Here is a 21,258-nt window from a genome sequence, read left to right on the forward strand (position 1 = left end):
AATCTGGCACAAATGCAGCCCATGAGCAGAACCCAAGTTGAGCTATAAGAAGCTCTGGGAAGTGTCATTTTTAGCTTTGCCAGCTCTGGAGATGGAAGGGTGAAATTGAAATGGAGAATCAACCTCGGCATTTGACGTAGTTTTTTTGCTCTGGAGTTCCATGATTCTGCTGGAGAGAGTAGACTTGGGGAGTTTCAGCAGAAATATCAGCTTTTTCAAGTTTTCACTGGTCTTGCCACACTTCACCCAGCCTCCTGTGTGTGGTTCACAGCCCAAGGGGTGAGGTTCCCTGCCCGCTGGAGCAGTGGGGTTTTGAGGCTCCTTGAGGTCTACTTTAGACGTCCACTCTGTGTGGGGGTGGGAGAGCCATGAAGGAAGCTGCCAGTTGCCTTCTTTTTGGAAAGTTCCTCCCACCTCAACTCTCAACTTTGTATAAACTTGAAAAATAGAATTGGAAGGACAGAGAAAAATGAAGTTTAGGAGGAAACCAAGAGTTCTTCTCTGGAATCACATGGCCAAGGTCTTGGCTTCGTAATCTAAGCACAGGTACCCTTCCTCGCCAGGGAGGAACCCGAGCAGAGGGTGGCAGGCTGTGAGTTCAGTGGGGTTTCTATCAGGGAGCTAGAATAGAGGGTGCCAGCTCCATCACCCCTGCTCTGCCCTTCCTTCCCAACAAGGGCAACTTGAGCTAATGAGCAGAATGGAAGCTGGGAGGCTGGGTGCTAGTGTGGGGTATGAGGAGTGGGGGACAGGAAGGAGGAATAGAATTTTAACTATTATTCAATCAGACACATTCTCCATGCTGGTATCACTCCTCCAAATTGGCAGTAATTCGTGCCCCCCCACCATTCCTGCCAATTGAGCAGCAGGGAGGAAAGATGGCATGGGGAGAGGAGCTGCCTCCCCTCTAGAGCCTGGATTCTAGATCCAAACTGGGCAAGCAGGGGAGGGCAGCGAGAACGGCGCGTGGCGAGGAGGACTCTGGTGGGGACCTGAGGACACCCAAAGGGGTCCAGTCTCTTTCCCCTAAGGAGTCCCTAAGGTGCCTCCTTAGGACTTTGTCTTATGGAGACTTTCTGAGAAAGGCCAGGAAACAGGCTTGTTTGTCTGAGAGGCAGCATCATTCAGAGGTAAGCAGGCAGTTAAAAACTTGAGCCCCTGGTTAATATTGCATCTGGCTGCCACCCTGGACCTGGTCTTCTTGGAGCAGGGTTGCTACTTGGGGGTAGCACGGCTGATTATCAATATGGGATGCTGCCGTTGAGAAGGGGAAGGCATGGAGAGACCAACCCTCTTGCCAGAGGAGGAACTGTATGGGTTAAGAGAAGAGTCCACAGATCCTTCCGGGTGCAAATGCCAGAAGCAAGAAGGGGGCCACCTCAGTAGAAGACGCTCCGGTTGAGTAGGTGAAGGAACTGGTTGTATCTGGGCTCCATCATTTCACCTCTCTGTGCAAGTAGATTCCTCACCCATGATGGGATGATGAGCCCACTCTGCGGAGGGCCCTCTTGGCCTTGATGGTCTATGATTGCAGGTCTGCAGAGCACCTGTCTCCTCCTGTTTCCCACAAGACGTGGGTTCCTGCTCCCGCTGGCCTGCTCTATTCCTCAGGAAGGTGGAGGAGTGGTCTCTTGAGTGCCAAAAAGACCCCCTTTGGCTGTTTGAGAGGGCTCGGCTGTGCACGGAAAACACTCTCCCACGTTGTTATTCAGTGGGAAGAAAGAAGAGGAAGAAAAGCAAAGGGAGAAGGTATTGTTTGGGTACAATCTGTGTTTGCAATTTTCCACATCGGTTCTTTTTATGAACGCTCCAAAAACAAGACAACAGCAGAGGCTGATTCAATATGCGCCATGCAGGAAAACAATAAGGAAAAAAATAAGGGTTTTTAATAAGCACTTGGAAAGGCTGTAATTAAATCTCGGGCTCTGTTTGGAAAACAAGAATCTCATTTAGTGCCTTTGCCCCGGCGCTCCCTAATATCTGCACCCGTGTTTTCTGCTGGGCAATTACTGTGTCTTCCGCGGCTTGATTAACAAATACAGGTGCGGGACGCGCTCAGGAGGGAGATCCCAGGACGGAAGGAGGGGCGCCTGCGGGGGAGGGGCGGGGGCTGCAGAAGACTTGGCTCTCACCCCAACAGCTGTCGCGGGGACCTGTGGGAGGTGAGGAAGGAAGAGTCGCAGGGTGGGGGAAGGAGGAGTGAGGGCAGACGCAGGCCCCCTGCCTCTCCTGCCTGCATTTCCTCAAGTCTCATTCCATGAAGGATCCAAGGGGTTATGAGAACACAGAGGGCCCCTCTGGCCTAGGACTCAGGGACTTTAGAAGAGATGACCAGATGGCTGGGCACGGTGGCTTATGCCTGTAATCCCAGCACTTTGGGAGGCCGAGGCGGGTGGATCACTTCAGGTCAGGAGTTCGACATCAGCCTGGCCAACATGGTGAAACCCCGTCTCTACGGAAAAAAATACAAAAATTAGCCAGGCGTGGTGGTGGGCACCTGTATTCTCAGCTACTTGGGAGGCTGAGGCAGGAGAATCGCTTGAACCCGGGAGGGGGAGGTTGCAGTGAGTCGAGATTGCACCACTGCACTACCGCTTGGGCAACAGGGTGAGACCATGTCTCAAAAGAAAAAACAAACAAACAAACAACAACAATTAAAAAAAAGAGAGAGAGATGACCAGAGGAAGAAGGGACATGTCAGCAAGAGAATGAGAGCCCCGAATCAGTGGGGGTTGTGTGTCCACAGCGATTTTAAAAAACATTTTAAATTTTATTTTTATTTTTAGAGACAGGGTCTTGCTATGTTGCCCAGGTTGGGGTGCAGTGGCCCAATCATGGCTCACTGTAGCCTTGACCTCCTGGGTTCAAGTGATCCTCCCACCTCAGCCTCTGGAGTAGCAGGGACTACAGGCATGTGCCACCACTCCTGGCCAATTTTTTAATTTTTTTGTAGAGACAGGGTCTTACCATGTTGCTCAGGCTGGTCTCCAACTCCCAAAGTGCCGGGATTACAGGTGTGAGCTACTGTGCCCAGCCTGAAAAACATTTTTCCAGCCTGGGTAACATGGTGAGATGTCATCTTTACAAAAAATGAGAAAAATTAACTAGATATGGTGGCATGCACCTGTGTTCCCAGCTACTTGGGAGACTGAGGTGGGAGGATTGAGCCCAGAAGGTCGAGGCTGCAGTGAGTTGTGATTGCGCCCCTGCACTCCAGCCTGAGTGACAGAAACAGACCTTATCTCACTCCTTGGTTGATCAGAGAGATCAACCAATGAGTGGATAAGGAAAATGTGGTATATATACACCATAGAGTACTACTCAACCATAAAACGAGATGAAATAATGACCTTTGCAGCAACTTGGATGGAGTTGGAGGCCATTATTCTAAGTGAAGTAATTCAGGAATGGAAAAGTAAATGTCATATATTCTCACTTATAAGTGGGAGCTAAGCCTTGAGGATGCAGAGGCATAAGAATAATATAATGGACTTTAGTGACTCGCAGGGAAGGATGGGAGGAAGCGAGGGATAAAAGACCATATATTGGGTACAGTGTACACTGCTCGGGTGATGGGTGCACCAAAATCTCAGAAATCACCACCAAAGAACTTATCTATGTAACAAAAAACCACCTGTACCCCAAAAATTATTGAAGTAAAAATTGACACATAGTCATTGCATATATTTATGGGGTGCATAGTAATATTTGGATACATATAATGTGTAATGATCAAATCAGGGTAATTAGCATATCCATCATCTTAAACATTGATAATTTCTCTGTGTTGGGCACACTCAAAAGTCTCACCTCTACGTGAAACTATCCAATAAATTATTGTTTACTGTGGTCCCTCTACAGTGGTATGGAACACTAGAACTTATTCCTCCCATCTAGCGGTCATTTTGTATCCTATAACCAACCTCTTCCTATCCACCCCTCCTCCTCACCCTTCTCAGTGTCTGGTAAGCTCTCTTCTACTCTCTGCTATGAGAGCAACTTTTTTTTTTTTTAGCTTCCACATGAGTGAGTACATGGAGTATTTATCTTTCTCTGCCTGGTTTATTTCACCAACAATGTACTCCAGGCTCATCCATGTTGCTGCAAATGACAAGATTTCATTGTTTTTTGATAGCTGAATAATATTCTATTTGTGGATGTATACCATATTTTCTTTATCCATTAATCTGCTGATGGACACTTAGGCTGATTCCATATCTTGGCTATTGTGACTAGAGTGGCAGTAAACATGGGGCTGTAGATACCTCTTTGGTCTACTGATTTTCTTTCCTTTGGATATGTATTGGTAGTGGGATTGCTGGATCTTATGGTAGTTCTGTTTTAGCTTTTTGAGGAACCTCCATATTGTTTTCCATAATGGTTGTACAAATTTACGTTTGTACCAATAGTGTGTAAGAATTCCTTTTCTCTGCAAACAGGGATATTTCTTTGCAGGAAATTAGCCAATTTGTATAGTATGTGCTTGTCCTTGCCAAGTTGTATTGAGTGGGTTCGAACTTCTACAGTTCAAAACAACTGCCTTGACCACAGTCCTCTACCTGTCCCATAGAAATACCATGCCTTCCCCCATGGTATTAATGCACTTTTTTTTTTTTTTACTGAATAGTCACTAGGGGTCAGGCACCATACTAAGGACTCTTTCTACTCTGTCACTGAATCCCCTCAACACAGTCAGAGGATAGGTGCTGCTGTTACTAGCTCTGTTTTCTGGATGGGGAAGCTGAGGAACAAAGGGTAAGTCTTGTGTCCAAGAATCACTAGCAGGAGATGGGGCCAGCTCTTGAACCCACGCTGTCTGGTTCCAGGGGGTTTGCTGTTCACCCTGCCTACTATGCTTGCTTATCAGAGACACTTTCACTGCTCTCTTTCTGCCTCTTGCTCTGGGTGCCAGATCTCAGGCATTTTAACAGAGTGCCTGCTGGGATTGGGGAGAGGGGGAACCTTGGCCAGGTTTGGGCTGGAGGAGGGGCCGAGCTTCTCCTGGGGACCTGTGTCCCAGGGATGTGGTGGTGGGACTTGCACTGAGAGGCGATGCATCAGTGGGGAGCAGGGTCTGCAGTCTTGCATAAAGCTACCAAGACTTAAAGCATTTTCCAGAGGCTTTTCCAAATCTTAATGCAGTATCCAAATATTATATACTATAATGTTATAATATACTGTAACATTGATTGAGTGCTTTGTCCAGAAGTACAGCTCAGGTAGGCAGTGCCTAGAGAGCTGAAGAAATCTGTTGACTTTGATATCTTGTCCTTATTTATGGGCTCTTTTTTCAACTCTCTGAAGCAGAGCCTGAGTCCTTTGGAAACATTTGGCCTTTCCTTTCCATCTTTCTGTGACCTTCAGTAAAGCATCCTCCCTCCCTGAGTCTCAAGGACAGATGGATTTCCTTGCTAGAGATTGTGTCCAATTCCATGGTGCTGCCTTATGGCTTTCCAATCCCCTACTCCTGTCACGGCTGCATCTCAGTTCTAGCCAGAAGCTGGCTCTGCCCCATCCTTCTTCAGCTCCTCCCAACAGTGCTGAGGGTATGACACCCTGTGCCAGCTGGAAGTCACCCTATTTGGTGTGTGTGCTCATGGTAACTCTGTGCCCAGTGCCAGGCTCCTGGAGAAGAGCTGAGATTCTAGAGCAGCCAGGTCCCTCCGCATTCCTTGGCATAGCTCCTCTCACCTCCTGAAACGAAGGGAAGGAAAGCTCTTGATGCTGCTCACTGCTGCCTCTTCTGAGGCTCTTGAGGCTGCTGTTGCCTGTTGCTGCTGTGGCTTTGAGGAAACAGCTTTTGAGGAGTTGTTGCCTGTGTCAACTCAACAAAGAGAAAGAGAAAGAACAAGAGTGAGAGGGAGTGGGGTGAGCAAGTGAGCATCACTGAATAGGGAAGCCAATTAATATTCTTGGAACAAACTCTCTGAGCACTATCTGCTGTCATCAGTGAGTCAATGCAAATGCTGAAAACTCAGATAAAGATGGGAGCAGCAGCTCATTCCTTTAATGCCAGGACATTCTGCTTGGTGTTGTCTTGAGAAGGTGACACAGTTAACTATTACCCTTTAGTAGTAATCACAAACTGTAGAAAGCACCTGAGTATGTCATTAATCACACCACCTGGCATGCATATTGCATTCTCTTCTGGGAGCTCTGATGGTAGAGAAGGCATGGTTTCGTGTACTGTTGCCGACAAACTTGGCACTGCCATTCCCGCCCTATTTTCCAGATTCACATACAGAGGCTGGGGAGATCATAGTATGTCAATGGCTAAAGCAGGTTTCTTAATCCCAAGCCATTGCTTCTTCATTGAAATTTCTTAACTATACAGGATCTTGAATTTAGGCCTCTTGGTTTCATGACAGTGGCTAGAGGTGATGAGCTAAAATCAGAAATGATTCCACTTGTAGTATTAGTACCTTTTGGGAAGCAAAGTTTAAAAGCATGCTTAAAGGACATCAAAATAATCCAAAGAAACACAGTATGTCCCCAGGACCCTCTGGGGGAAGCTGTACTTCCACACAGTCTTTTAGTCCTTCCTGGGGAAGTGGGGGAGCTCTATCAGCCATTTAGGTGCCAGACCTTGGATAGATTCAGGTCCTCACTGTGGATTTTACTGCCTCTAGAATATGGCTCAACAACCTTTTTGCTGCTGAGTAATGCAAACAAGTGTGTATCTTATTTGGATGACTTGGGTAGACCTCACAATTAGCAGGAAAGAAAAGGACAACAGAGACAAACATCAGGACTATATTGGATGAGGCCTGAGCTGGCTGACCTCTAAGTTCCTTTCACACAGAGTTTCTGTGCATCTGTGATTCTCTACATAGCTGAGTAGGAAGGAAGAAAGAGATAAATTTGAAAGCGATGTACGTGTTGAGATGTGGGACGAGGTTGGTACCAATCTCCCAGAGTGACCTGGCCTCTCCCTCCCACCCACCTGTCACCCACACTGAGTGTACCCTAGTTCTCTGAGGATGAGATCCAAGTCTGACCTAAGGGCCAAGGCCAGATAATTTGCCAATTTCTAACTCTGCAGGCCTCTCTGCTGCACCAAGCAGCAGCTCCTCTCTTCTTTTGCCCCAATCCATGAAGCTTTTCAGCTGCTCTTCCCAACCTTCCCAAAGCTTTTTGTTGTTGTTTGACCATTGTATGGATAAGAGGATACCCAAGTCACCTCCTCTTCCCAACCAAACTGCCAGGAAGTCCAGCCACTATCAGAGAGTCCAGGACATGGAAGGTCTCACAAAGTTTTGCTGGAGTGATTTGAATTGCTGTGCCTCAACAGGGCAATGCATTTATGCTTCCAAAACTCAGCGTGGGCTGGGCGTGGTGGCTCATTCCTGTAATCCCAGCACTTTGGGAGGCTGAGGCCAGTGGATCACTTGAGGTCAGGAGTTTGAGATCAGCCTGGCCAACATGGTGAAATCCCATCTCTACCAAAAATATAAAAAATTAGCCGGGTGTGGTAGCGGGTGCCTGTAATCTCAGCTACTCAGGAGGCTGAGGCAGGAAAATGGCTTGAACTTGGGAGGCAGAGGTTGTGGTGAGGTGAGATCGTGCCATTGCACTCCAGCCTGGGTGACAGAGTGAGACTCTGTCTCAAACAACAACAACAACAACAACAACAACAACCAAAACTCATCCTGTACAAAATTTGTTTGGGCAGGATGTTAAAATGCCCATTCCTGGGCCCAGCCCCAGAGATCCTGATTCAGCAGGTCTGGGGTGGAGCTCAGGGATTCTGCATTTTTAACAAGTTCTCTGGTTGGTGCTGTACAAATTGCAGTGTGTCATTCTTTTGTGTGACGTGGAGCCTGTGACTTTTGGATCGTGGAGGTTCTCCTTTGACTTCCTCATTAGTGCGTAGTGACCTGGTTTGTGACTCTGTCTTCCTGTTTCTCACAGGACTCACTTTTATGGAATTGAGCTTGGTTTTAAAGGCCTTCTTGTAGCAGAACCAGAGTTTCCTATCTCTCATTTATTCCTTAACCTGTATTGTCCTGAGTGTTCTTATTTTACCTGCAAGCCTCAGTGTTGGGAAAAAAGTAGCTGTTCAGGTGGGCTTTGCCAGCACAAATCTGGAATTTTCTGTCCCCTAGTGGGGCCCTTCTTCATTGGCACAGTCGTGGTGCAGGAGGTTTTCATGTGACCTCATCCTGGGATTGGGCTCATCTCCTCCCTCAATCCTGACTCTAAGGTAAGGACTTCATCAGCAGATTCCACTGGGGACTTTGGCCACTTTGGAAGCAAACTCTTTCTGCAAGAGATTCAGAATGATCCCTGCCCTGTGTCCTACACCTTGCTAACCTCCTGGCTGAGGGAAGAGCATGAGTCTGAGCATGAGACTCTGTTGGGAGGAGAAGAAGCTGAGATGAACTCTGATGTATTAGAACACTGGCGGCATGGCCTTCTCAGTGTTGAGTGTGCCTAGCTTTCACCAAGACCCCATGTCAAAGGCCTGAAGCCAGGTAGACCCATGGGAGTAGGATCCTTCTGGCATGTACATTGGACCAGGGAAGATTTAGAGCTTTGCCAACCTTCAGCAGTCTCCACAGGGTCCCAGGCTGGGCTCTGGGGAGGGGTGGAGGAGACTGAAAATGGTTATCCAAGCGCTCTCTTCAAGGTACGGGGAACTTCTCTCAAGCTGCGTTTTGAACACTTCATTAGCTTATGGACTGTTCTGGTGGAATAGATTGAAAGGTTGACTCTCAATTCATTATTTTCTGCTCTTCTACTTGCTTGCATTTTATAGGTGGGCCACATTTTTTAAATATCTCAGTTTGCTCCTGTATGAAATAGAGAAAATAATCCCTGAATAATCATTTTGATAATAATAATAACACTGCATTCACCCAGTGTTTTTGAATACCTGTTACATGCCACGTACTGTTTAATGGCACCGGGGATACAAGTGAGCATAACATAATTCATGCCTTCATGGAGCTTACATTCTAAAAGAGGATGGAGAAAACACAAACATAAAAATAATATTTAGTACATCAGAAAGTAATACATTTTAGGAAAAAAAGCAGAAATAGGAGGTAGGGAGTGGTGGAGAGAGAGGTACTATAGGGTATAATCAGGGAAAGTCTCACTGATAGTTAGAAGAAAGTGAGGGAGCAAGCCACATGGCTATTTTGGAGAAAGCTTCTAAGCATAGGAAATAGCAAATGCAAAGACTTTGAGGCAGGAGTATGTTCAAGCAACAGCAAGGTGACCAGTGTGGCCAGATGATAGCACTGATCATGACAATAATAACAGCAAAGCCAGTGAGATAGGTACTATTTTTATCTTCATTTTGCAGGTGACTTGCCTAAGGTTATATAGCTACCATGTAGTCGAGCTTGGAGAAGACAGCTTGACTACAGGTCTTGCTCTCTTAGTCATTAAAAGGAAGGAGGTGGGATGGAGTTTCCAGTATTTGTCAAATGCAGCCAGCCTCTTAGAGAGGGAGGGATCTATGCACGTATGTAGTGGAGGGGAGGGGTGCTTTCCCTTCTCTTCTCCTACCAGTTAATCAGAGAATATGTTAGTACAACACAGTCAATTTTTATGGATACCCAGATGCAGTAGCCCTGCATGGACCCAGAGGGAAGAAGCTTCAGAAACAAGAGAAAGAAATAGGAGCCCTGTGGCTGACTACTGAGAGAATGATTATATTTTCTGCTGCCCCTTCTGGGTTTCGCTCCCTTCTGCTGCCTTAGGCGCTGGCCGTGGTGCTGAATGCTGATGTGCTGAATGCAGGGTGAACTCGTCTGTGGAAGGTGATTCTTGCTAGTGCAGCAGTCAGTATCGGGGGTGTCTGTATGTCTGATGCAGGATATTGGTATGGACAGGTGATGAGAGCTGAGAGGAAGAAGGTGTGGCAGAAGTGAGACTGACTTGCCCATTTCTCGTTCTAAGATTGGTTTACTGTGCACTAAGCATAATGGTTTCAGTGGTTCAGTCCTGGCGTGATGCTGGTGAGGTCACTGTGCCCGGACAGCAGCTGGAAGTGCCCATCAGTGGAGTAATGTCCATTGCTCATAGCAGCAAAGCTGCGTTTTCTGTGATCCCAGGCCATTCACATTTCCACATTTGTGCTTTGATTGTTTTATTTCTCTATGCAGGAATGTTTAAAATCTGCCTTAAATCACCTTTGATTTCATGGAGCTACATTAGCTATCTGCTTTAAAATGCATGTATTATATGCGTAGCTTATTTCACACAATCTAAGAGTTAATCCTATTTTCTTGTCTAATCAACGTTTTCTTGAGATCACAGAAATTATTCTCCATTTCTTTTGTAATTCTCACTGCTGCACAGTTGTGGGTATGGGACAGATTTGCAAATATCTCAGATCCTTTTGGGCCTTGGTGCTTTTCAAAAGCTTCTTGTATCCTCTTCTGGATCTCTTTTCATCAGAGTCATGACAGTCTTTTTAGGGCTAAAATCTCATTTATTAAGCCGGTTGATTTTTTGAGACAACAAATAGCCATGTATATGTTGAGCATTATAGAGGAGGGATGGGGATATGTGGCTGAATGACGAGGAGGCAAGGGTGAATAAGATCAAAGGGACAATATTTATGACCCTTAGCAGGAAGGGCAACTATGTTACATTTTGTGGATTCATTATAAAAATTATACATTGCTTTGGCTTCTCCCCAACTGCTGCCCCAGACAGCAGCCTGTTGGGTTATTGGTCTTCTGTGGATGCATAGTTTGAGTGCTTGAGTTATTGGCATTTAGCCATATCTTTTTTTGAAGGAGATATTACCTCATTGTTCTAGTTCTTTGGCCTGGATATTTGGATAGAGTCAGTAAACATGATCCTGCCTTGGGGGATTCCAGGTTCCTACTCTCCTGGAGTCAGACAGAAAGGAACAGAATGAAAGAAGAGCTTTTGATCAAGAATGACCCTTCTTCATCAACTCTGTCCATGTGGTGACCCAGGAAAATGCTGCCAATACCTTTCTCCATGACCTTTCTTAGAGACTTGGCAGGTGCTTTTGTAACTTGGACAACAACAATGTATTAAGTAACAGAACTTTTTCTCAGCTCTGGGAGAAACTTGCAGATGTTTGATGACTGTGGGGATATCACAGAAAAAGCATTAAACTTTCCAGCATGCCTGGGCCCAATATTAATCATCTGTGAGCCAGGAATCTTGGTGAGCAGGAAGGAGAAAATGAGGTGTGTGTGTATGTGTGTGTGTGTGTGTGTGTGTATGGAGGGGTGGGGGATGGAGGGTAGTGACAGGCTGAAAGATAGCACTCCAGGAGCTAGGCCAAATGAAGAGTACAGGAGGTGAAGGAAGGAATGGTGAGAAGATAGTCAAGTGGAAAGAAAAGCAGATGAATTGGGGAGGAAAGTGAGAGACATTAAAGAAGGTATATGGAAAAATGAAGTGGGGACAGAAGATGCAAGATGGATGTGAGAATTATTTGAATAGAAAATGGTATTGAAAAGTGCAGTGTCATTACAGGTAGGCACACAGAGGTATTGGAGAGGAGATGGCATTAAAGAGGGAGAAGAAAAACAAAGATGAGCAAGAAGGACATTGAGATAGATTGAGAACAGACAGGCAGAGAAAAACACACACAAAGAGGAAATGAATATTCTAGGGTCATAAGAAACCAGGGACTAGAGATCTTGTGACATCAACAGAAGGCAGAGGCTGCAAGACAAAAGGCAACCTAAGCCATTTTCTGGTCTGTTAAGTCACCCACGGCAGCACAATGTGCTGGGAACTGATGTCTGCCTGTGATCATTGTTTACTTAGAAAGCTGGCTGACATGAGATGAAATTAACACAATAGGATGGAAAATTGCTAATAAAACAAAAATCCCTGCTGTAAGATTTTCATAGCCTAATTATTCAGCACGTTACTCACTAATGGCATGAGACATTACCATGCTAATGTGTAGTCTGCATATGTCAGAGGAGGAAGGATGGGAAGGACACTTATTCTCTGCAAATGGAGAAATTACCTACTCCCAGATGGAGGACTGTTGGGATTAGTGGGATACTGGTGGCCAGGAAAGAGGGGTAGACTTCTCTAGGCCTGGGCAGGAATCAGAGCCCTAGGGTTTTTTCCTCTGTACTAATAAAGCACCATGGGCTCTTCCAATCCAAGCTGCTCCCTGCATTCACCATGTGTCCCTCCCATTTGAGAATCACATTACTGACATGAATAAGATTTGAGCACAAATAATAAGAAGGAAAAGCTGTCTCCAAGTGCACTTGATAACTGTGGAAGCCTGACTTCGTTTACACTTTTACTTGGCATCCTCTGATCATTATCTGATTCAAATCTTATGGAGTTAATTTATTCTCGTGGCTTGTATTTAAATCTGTTCTGTTATGTTAAGAGGTATTCTAATTGTCCTTGACAAAGTAAAAAGACCCCAGAGTCAGGGACTGTATATTCTACTTTCTTAGAAGGTCTTTATTCTGTCCATTTATGCATCCAGAGATACAGATATTCATTCAATACTGGCTGAATGACTATCCCTGGACCACGTGATAGAATGCAAAGAAAAACAGAAACCATTATTTTCCTCAAGATAACCACAGGCTCTAGTGGGGCATGAGGTTGGTATGCAAATTACTAAGGGAGGTGTTCAACCAGGGAGACACTGGAAGAGCGTGCACAGGCAAGTCCCATCTTCGTGGAGGAAGGTAGCAGGGCTATAGCTCTGGAGGAGCAGTTCTATCGTCTTCAGCCTTAGACAATCCTGGAACCATAAACTGTTTCTAAAATGGGCAGTCTGATGATGGAAGGGCTGCCTGAATGTGGGTATGTACGTGCTTGCACATGCTTGTGTGCTTACTTGATTCTGTCCCATTGCTGTGGTTGGCTCTGGTAGTTGTAGCTCTCCTCTCCTTCTCCCTGGTAACAGAAATATCTTTTTCCAACAAGAAGTCTATTCCATGTTGATGATATGGGACCAAGCTACAGTGACCATGCAATCAGTTCAAGGAGGCCTATGTGACCTGGGGTTGATCCACTAGAATCCTCAGCATTCTTCCAGGACTTTGCTGGGACCAGTGGCAGAGGTATTCTTTTTGTCTCTGTGCTTCTGTCTCTGTCTCTCTCTTCCTGAAAGAGCTAACTTTCTGAAAGTTTGGGATAGATTTAACTCCCTGTATTAGTCCATTTTCATACTGCTCTCAAGAAATACCTGAGACTGGATAATTTATAAAGAAAAAGAGGTTTAGTGGACTTGCAGTTTCACATGGCTGGGAGGGCCTCCCAATCATGGTGGAAGGTGAAGGAAGAACAGAAACACGTTTTACATGGCAGCAGGCAAGAGAGCATGTGCAGGGGAACTGCTCTTTATAAAACCATCAGATCCTGTAAAACATATTCACTATCATGAAATGAGCATGAGGAAAACCTGCCTGCACGATTCAATTACCTCCCACCAGGTCCCTCCCATGACCCATGAGGATTATGGGAGCTACAATTCAAGATGAGATTTGGGTGGGGACAGAGCCAAACCATATCACTCCCTAAGCCAATTTTTTAGCATATGGGAGAAAATTGCCTGAGAATAAAATCAACTCAGAAAAGCGAGAGAGAGAGAGAGAGAGAGAGAGTGATCTAATGATATTGTTCAAATTAATTCCTTAATTCTGAATCTGGACAGGAATTTTTGGTTATACAGACCAGATCATTCTCTTTCTGCTTAAGCTGGTTTGAGTTAAATTTGTCACATGCAAATCAAGTAGTCCTAGTAACACTTTTTCTTCCACCCATCTCAGCTTTTGAATGCTCAAGGCATTCTTGGCCACTGTGAACAGAACGAGACTTTATAATTCTTTACAATGAATGTGTCCTTTGTAGCCTGCCATCTGCCTTTGTGGTGGCAGGTGAAGAGACAGGTCAAGCCCCTTGCTGAGCAACACTCAACGGAGTGAAAGCTGGTACAGAGGTCCTTGATCTGCTTACCTACAAAGGCTTTTTGAAGCATGCTTTTCCCAATGTTTTTTCTGTTTCTCTTTGGATTTTTCCCTCCTGTAAATTGATACTGAGGGTATGAAGCCAAGGAAGAACTTCATAAAAGCACTAGGTTTTTCAGGAGGGATTTCGGAGTGAAGAAACAATTAAGCAGGTGGAGCTTGCTCGAGATATATCAATGACACTAGCAGGGATCAGTGGGCTTGGAGGGCCTTTGCCTCTGAGCAGCCAGAATGTTTTTCTGTGTACTGGCACAAAAGTGTCCTGTGCACAAGTGTCCTGGTGATGATTTTGGACCAGGAGAAGGAACTAGGAAGCAAGGGGTGGTAGTCATTAGGACTAATCACTAGAATTTGGATTTTTCTTTTTCTGGGCACATGATAAAATTGCGTTCCCACCACTTTTAAAGCTAGGTTTGGCTGGATGACTTACTCTTAATGAAATGTGAGCAGAAGCAATGTGCCTCCTCTGGTGCATCATATTTAAGAACCATTGAACGATTTCTCCACTCTTTCATGAAGACTGGTGATATTCAAAATGAGATTTTCATCAACCAGGCTGCCCCTGAATAAGTCTGTACCAGTTTCCTGAATAAGGAAAAAGCAGCCAATTTTGGCATGAACATGAAGTGTGATCAAGAAATAAACCATTGTTATTTTAAACCATTAAGTTTTTTTAAAAATTAATGAACTTTATTTTTAGCACAGTTTTAGATTTACAGAAGGGCCAGGCACAGCAGCTCATGCCTATAATTCCAGTGCTTTGGGAGGCTGAGGTGGGAGGATCCCTTGAGGCCAGGGGTTTAAGACCAGCCTGGGCAAAATGGTGAGACCCATCTGTACAAAAAATAAAAAGAAAATTAACTGGGTGTGGTGGCATGTGCCTGTAGTCCTAGCTATTCAGGAGGGTGAGGCAGGAAGATTGCTTGAGACCAGGAGTCTGAGTTATAGTGAGTTATGATCATGCTGCTTCATTTGCACTCTAACACGAATAACAGTGTGATTTTGTCTTAAAAAAAAGATTTACAGAAGAATTGAGCAGATAGTTCAGCGTTTCCACGTAACTCCCCTACCGACATATTCCCTATTAACATCATACATTAGTGTAGTATATTTGTCACAATTAATGAACCAATACTGACATATTATTATTAACTAGAGTTCATAGTTTACATAGAGGTTCACTCTTTGCATTGTACAATTCTGTGAGTCTCAACAAATGCATGTCATATACCCATAATTATAGTATACAGAATCCTATTGCTCCTCTAAAAATCTTCTGTGCTTCACCTGCTAATCCCTCCCCTACCCAGAACCCCTGGCAACCACTGACTTTTTAATGTCTATATAGTATTTCATTTTCCAGAATGTCATATTGTTGGAATCATATAGTATGTGTCCCCTTCAGACTGGCTTCACTTAGCAATACACATTTAAATTTCTTTTATATCTTTTCATGGATTGATAGGACTTTCTTCCTGTCACTGAATAATATTCATTGTATAGAATATGGTTTGCTTATCCACTCGCCTATTGAGTTACATCTTTGTTGCTTCCAGTTTTTGCAATTATGAATAAAGCTTCTATAAACGTTTGTTTGTAGGTTTTATGTGGGTATAAGTTTTCAAGTCAGTTGGGTAAATACCTAAGAGTGTGATTGTTGGATTGTATGGCAACACTATGTTTAAGCCTTGTAAGAAACCACCAGATTATCCTTCAAAGTGGCCACACCATTTTGCATTGCCACTGAATAGTATTCTTGCCAATATTTGGTATTGTCAGGTTTTTTTTCCATTAGAATAGGTTTTTAGTGGTATCTTGTTGTTTTAACTTGCACTTCTCTAATGACATATGATGTTGAGCATCTATTCATATACTTGTTTGCCATCTGTGTATCTTTTTTGGTGGGATATCTGTTCAGGTTTTTTGCCAGTTTTTAAAATGAGTTGTTTATTTTCTTATTATTGAGTTTTAAGGATTTTATTCCCCTTTTGGCTACAAGGCCTTTATCAGATATGTGTTTTGGGAATATATTTTTCCAGTCTATGGCTTGTCTTTTCATTCTCTTAAAAGTATCTTTTGCAGAGCAGTTTTAAATTTTAATAAAATCTAAGTTGCCAATATTTTTTCTTTTCTGTATTGCTCTTTTTTTTTTTTTTAAATCTGAAAACTCATCTCCAAACCCAAGGTCACCTAGATTTTCTTCTACATTATGTTCTAGAAGTTTTATAGTTTTACATTCAGGTCTATGATCCACTTTGAGTTAATTTTTTGTGAAAAGTAGAAGGAAAGTCTGTGTCTAGATTATTCTTTTCCTAAGGATGTCCAATGTTTTGGTACCATTTATTTAAAAACCTACGATATCTTTTTTTTTTTTTTGAGACAGATTCTCAGTCTGTCACCCAGGCTGGAGTGCTGTGGTGTGATGTCGGCTCACTGCAGCCTCTGCCTCCTAGGCTCAAGTGATTCTCTCAAATCAGCCTCCTGAGTAGCTGGGACTACAGGTGTGTACTACCATGCTTGGCTAATTAAAAAACCTTGTAGATACACGGTATCACTATATTGCCCAGGCTGGTCTCAAACTCCTGGGCTCAAGCCATCCTCCTACCTCAGCCTCCCAAAGTGCTGGGATTATAGGTGTGAGCCATCACGATTGGCCTAAAAATCTACTATTTCCTCATTGAGTCTCTTTTGCTCCTTTGTCAAAGATTGGTGGTCTGTATTATGTGGGTCTGTTTTGGACTCTTTTATGTCCCACTGATTTATTTGTCTATTCTTCCTCCAATATCATGTTGTCTTGATTACTGTACCTTTATTAGCAGTGTTAAAGTCAGGTAATATCAGCCTTTTGACTTTGTGCTTCTTCTTCAGTATTGTGTTGATTATTTTGTCTTTTGCCTTTCCATATAAACTTTAAATCTTTTTTTGATCTTCACAAAATAACTTGTTAGGATTTTGATTAAGACTGCATTCAATCTATAGATCAGTTGGAAAAAATTGACATCTTAACAATATTGGGTCTTCCTATCTATGAACATGGAACACATTTCCATTTACTTAGATATTTGATTTTTTTATCAGACTTGTATTGTTTTCCCCAGATAGATTCTGTATTTATTTTGTTAGATTAGAACCTAAATATTTCAATTTTTTGGTGCTGACATAAATGATGAAGTTTTAATTTTATAATCCATTTTTTTCCTTGCGGGTATATAGGAAAGCAATTAAATTTTGTATATTAGCCTTGTATCGACAATCTTGCTGTAACTGCTTGTTGATTTCAAGACTTTTTTGTGTGTGTTTTGGTCAGTTCTTTGGAATTTTCAACATCGACAATCATCACATTTGCAAACAAGACAGTTTTATTTCCTCCTTCCTTATCTGTTTAATTTTTTTTGTTCTTACTGTCTTAGCTAGGACTTCTAATATGATGCTGAATAGGATGGTGAGAGGAAACCTCCTTTTCTAGTTTCTGATTTTCTGGAGAAACCATTTAGTTTCATCATTAAATATAATATTAGCTGTAGGGGTTGGCAAGCTTTCTTTTTTTTCCATTTCACTGATTTTTTATTAGAGCAAGTGTATGTTCTGTAACATATTTCACTAGCAAACATGAAAGAGGAGGTCTCTCTCTCTCTCTCCATGGGCCGCTCCCAGGGTCTGGTCACAATATGCCACCACAGTGGGGGCAAATCACCTTCCTTTCCGGCAGGTGGCGTTTCCTCCTGCAGCTGCTTAACTTCTCATTTCCAGCTTTCCCTCGGCAGTTTCTTCCACTGTTTTCTCTTGGCAAAGTAATCAGGATACATTGCCTTCTCAGAAGGATGCCAGTCATCTAAGCACCATTCTGGGACCTTGTAGCACTCATGTGTCACATAGGAGGTACCCCTAGGAGAGTCAGGGAAGATGTATGGCTGTGCATGCTGATGGTACCAGAATTCTTCCTCAGCCTCCTTCAGCAGCGGGTGGCTTTCATCATATCCTTTTCGTTCGTATGTTCTTCAGACTGGGCTCTCATCAAACAAGCAAAGTATTGGTATTTGTCCCTGTGGATGCACCACAACTCGAGGTGGCGCAGCACCCACTTTTAAAGCCTCAACACCTTCTGCTGACGGGTCAGGTAGGCCGCCGGCACGGAGAACACCATGACTGCGTTGACCTTCAGCAGCCTCGGGGGTAGCCAGGCGACTTTCTTTATGAAGGTGAGGAAGTTTCTTTCTATTCCTAGTCCACTGATTTTTTCCTTAAATCATGAATGGGTGTTTGATCTTGTCAAATGTTTTTTCTGCATCTATTGATATGATTATATATTTTTGTTCTTTAACCTGTTGAGGTGATGGATTGCATGAAGTGATTTTTGTTTATTTATGTTTTGAGACTAAGTCTCACTCTGTCGCCCAAGCTGGAGTGCAATGGTGCAATCTCGGCTCACTGCAACTTCTGCCCCCCAGGTTCAAGCGATTCTCCTGCCTCAGCCTCCCGAATAGCTGGGATTAAAGGCACACACCACCACGCCCGGCTAATTTTTGTATTTTAGTAGAGACGGAGTTTCACCATGTTGGCCAGGCTGATTTTGAACTCCTGACCTCAAGCAATCTGCCCGCCTCAGCCTTCCAAAGTGCTGGGATTACAGGCGTGAGCTCTCATGCCCGGCCTGAAGTAATTTTTGAATGTTGAGCCAGCCTTGCATACCTGGAATAAATCTCATTTGTCGTGGTGTATAATTCTTTTTCTACTTTGTTGGATTTGATTTACCAATATTTGGCTGAGAATTTTTACATCTGTGTTCATGAAAAATATTGGCCTGTAGTTTTTCTTTCTTGTAATGCCTTTCACTGGTTTGTTTTGATATTAGGACAATGCTGACCTCATAGAATGAGTTAGAAAATGTTCTGTGTGCTTCTATTTTCTGAAAGAGATCATAGAGAATTGGTATAATTTCTCCCTTAAATGTTTGGTAGAATTCACTAGTAAAACCATCTGGACCTGGTATTTTCTTTTTTTGGAAGGTTGTTAATTATTGAGTCAGTTTCTTTAATAGATATAGGTTTATTCATATTCTATGTCTCCTTGTGTGAGTTTTGGTAATTTATTCCCATCAAGAGATTGGTCTATTTCATATATTTTATGAAATTTGTAGGCATAGAGTTGTTTATATTCCTTTATTATACCTTTAATGTTCATGGGATCAGTAGAAATAGCTCCTCTTTAATTTCTAATATTGGTAATTTGCAGTTTAACTAGAGGTTTATCAATTTTACTCATCTTTCAAAAAAATTAGCTTTTGATTATACTTTTTTTTTTTAACTAAAAAGTAAACTTTAATGTCGAAAATGCAAACCTGGGGAGGACAGAAAAGATCACATACAAGGTTGTCACTTCACACTTGGAAAGTTGCACAGCGGCCGGGCAGAGGCGCTCCTCACTTCCCAGATGGGGCGGCGGCTGGGCAGAGACGCTCCTCACTTCCCAGATGGTGGGCAGCCGGGCAGAGGCGCTCCTCACTTCCCAGACAGGGCGGAAGCCAGGCAGAGGCACTCCTCACTTCCCAGATGGGGCGGCGGGTGGGCAGAGACGCTCCTCACTTCCTATACCGTGGGCAGCCAGGCAGAGACGCTCCTCACTTCCCCGACAGTGGGCAGCTGGGCAGAGGCACTCCTGATTATACTTTTAAACTAGCCTTTATTATGCTTGTAATGATCATGAGGTCAGTAGAAGTAGCTCCTCTTTTTATTTCCAATATTAGTAATTTGTAACTTGACTAGAGGTTTATCAATTTTACTGATCTTGTGAGAAAACTAGCTTTTGATTTTGTTGATTTTTCTCTATTGATTTCTTGTTTCGACTTCCATTGATTTCTGCTCTAATATTATTATTTTGTATTATGCTTCTTTGGGTTTATGTTTCTATTTTTTCCTTAATTTCCTAAGGTAGAAGCTTAAATGATTGATTTTAGATCTTTTTTCTTTCTTTTTTTTTTGTACATACTTTTTATTTGTTGAAGAAATGAATATTTGTCAATATGTACATAACCACATAGAGCAAGCATTAGATTTAGAGAGCAAAATATTTGGGTTCTAATATGCAAAGCCACTTACCAGCTATGAGGGCTTCGGCAAAGAACTGAATCTGAGCTCAGCTTCCTCAACTGTAAAACTAGGTTATTCGGACCTATGTGGCCAACACACAGGCTTATTGCAAGGTTCAAATGCAGAAACATATGAAAGTGCTATGAATACAACTTAGAGCAATACAAACATAACAAGTAACAGCAATGGAATTTCAAGCTGAAATTCACACCCTCGGATTGTACCGATGTACTGATGGAGTCAACGAGAAAGTGACAAAATAGCTGATTACTAATGAGAATCTTTTTTCTTTTTTAATGTGTGCATTCAATGTTAGAAAATTTCTTCAAAACCCCACTTTTGCTGCATTCCACAAATTTTGATCAGTTGTATTTTCATTTTCATTTAGTTCAAAATATTTAAACATTTATTTGGAAAAATCCAGTCAACCTGGGATGCAATAGAACTATGAGCAAGAGAGAAGCCATATTGTTTTAAGTCACTAGGGATTTTTTTTTTTTTTTAAACTGTGGAAAACTTAGCCTATCCTGCTGGTAAATGAGGACAAAGGATTTTGTAAGTATAGCAGTCACAGCGTGTATTTCAGGCAACATAAACCAAATCTGGTTGATTTAAGCATGCACAAAAATGAATTTATTAAAATGAATATTGGTAGTTCAGAATATCTTCAGGAGGCCTAGAGTACCTGCATTGTGGGCTACACACCTGGAAGCACTGTTCCTAATCACGCAACAAAACTAAGGCAGTGAAGACACCATTGTTGCTGCAGTCCAGCACTGATGCTGTGATTGCCCTGCAGACACCTCCGACACTGGATGCTGCCCTGGGAACCCAGGAGTAGCTGCTGCCACACATCAACAGAGTGAATTCTCTCAGCTCCTGCCTCTTCACAATTCTTGCTTCCAATATAATGTCTGGGAAGGTGCCTATAGGTTAGTTCAACAGAATGAAAACATCTGCTATAGTAAGCAACAAAGTGATATAATTGAAAGAGCTCTAGACTGCAAGATGACGTGGGATGCAGTCCAGATGCTCAGCATGGTGAGCCTGAGGAAACCTCTTTGCCTTTGAGAGCTTGTAGGGTGGCATGAGGGTGAAAGGAGATCAGTGGTTTGAGGGCAGTAAAACTCTCTATCAATGTATGTTATTATGTGTTTGCGTGACCAGGTGTGGTCAGCATAGTACCCAGCAACTAACCCACCACTAGGCACAGACTGGGC

General features: G+C 43.3%; 1 pseudogene; it reads right to left on the reverse strand.

Moving 5' to 3' along the window:
- Positions 1-1,162: 1,162 nt before the first annotated feature.
- Positions 1,163-20,729, reverse strand: LOC129485424 (uncharacterized; annotated as a pseudogene).
- Positions 20,730-21,258: the final 529 nt, after the last annotated feature.

This window comes from Symphalangus syndactylus, chromosome 6 (assembly GCF_028878055.3).
Source record: "Symphalangus syndactylus isolate Jambi chromosome 6, NHGRI_mSymSyn1-v2.1_pri, whole genome shotgun sequence".
Taxonomy (NCBI): domain Eukaryota; kingdom Metazoa; phylum Chordata; class Mammalia; order Primates; family Hylobatidae; genus Symphalangus; species Symphalangus syndactylus.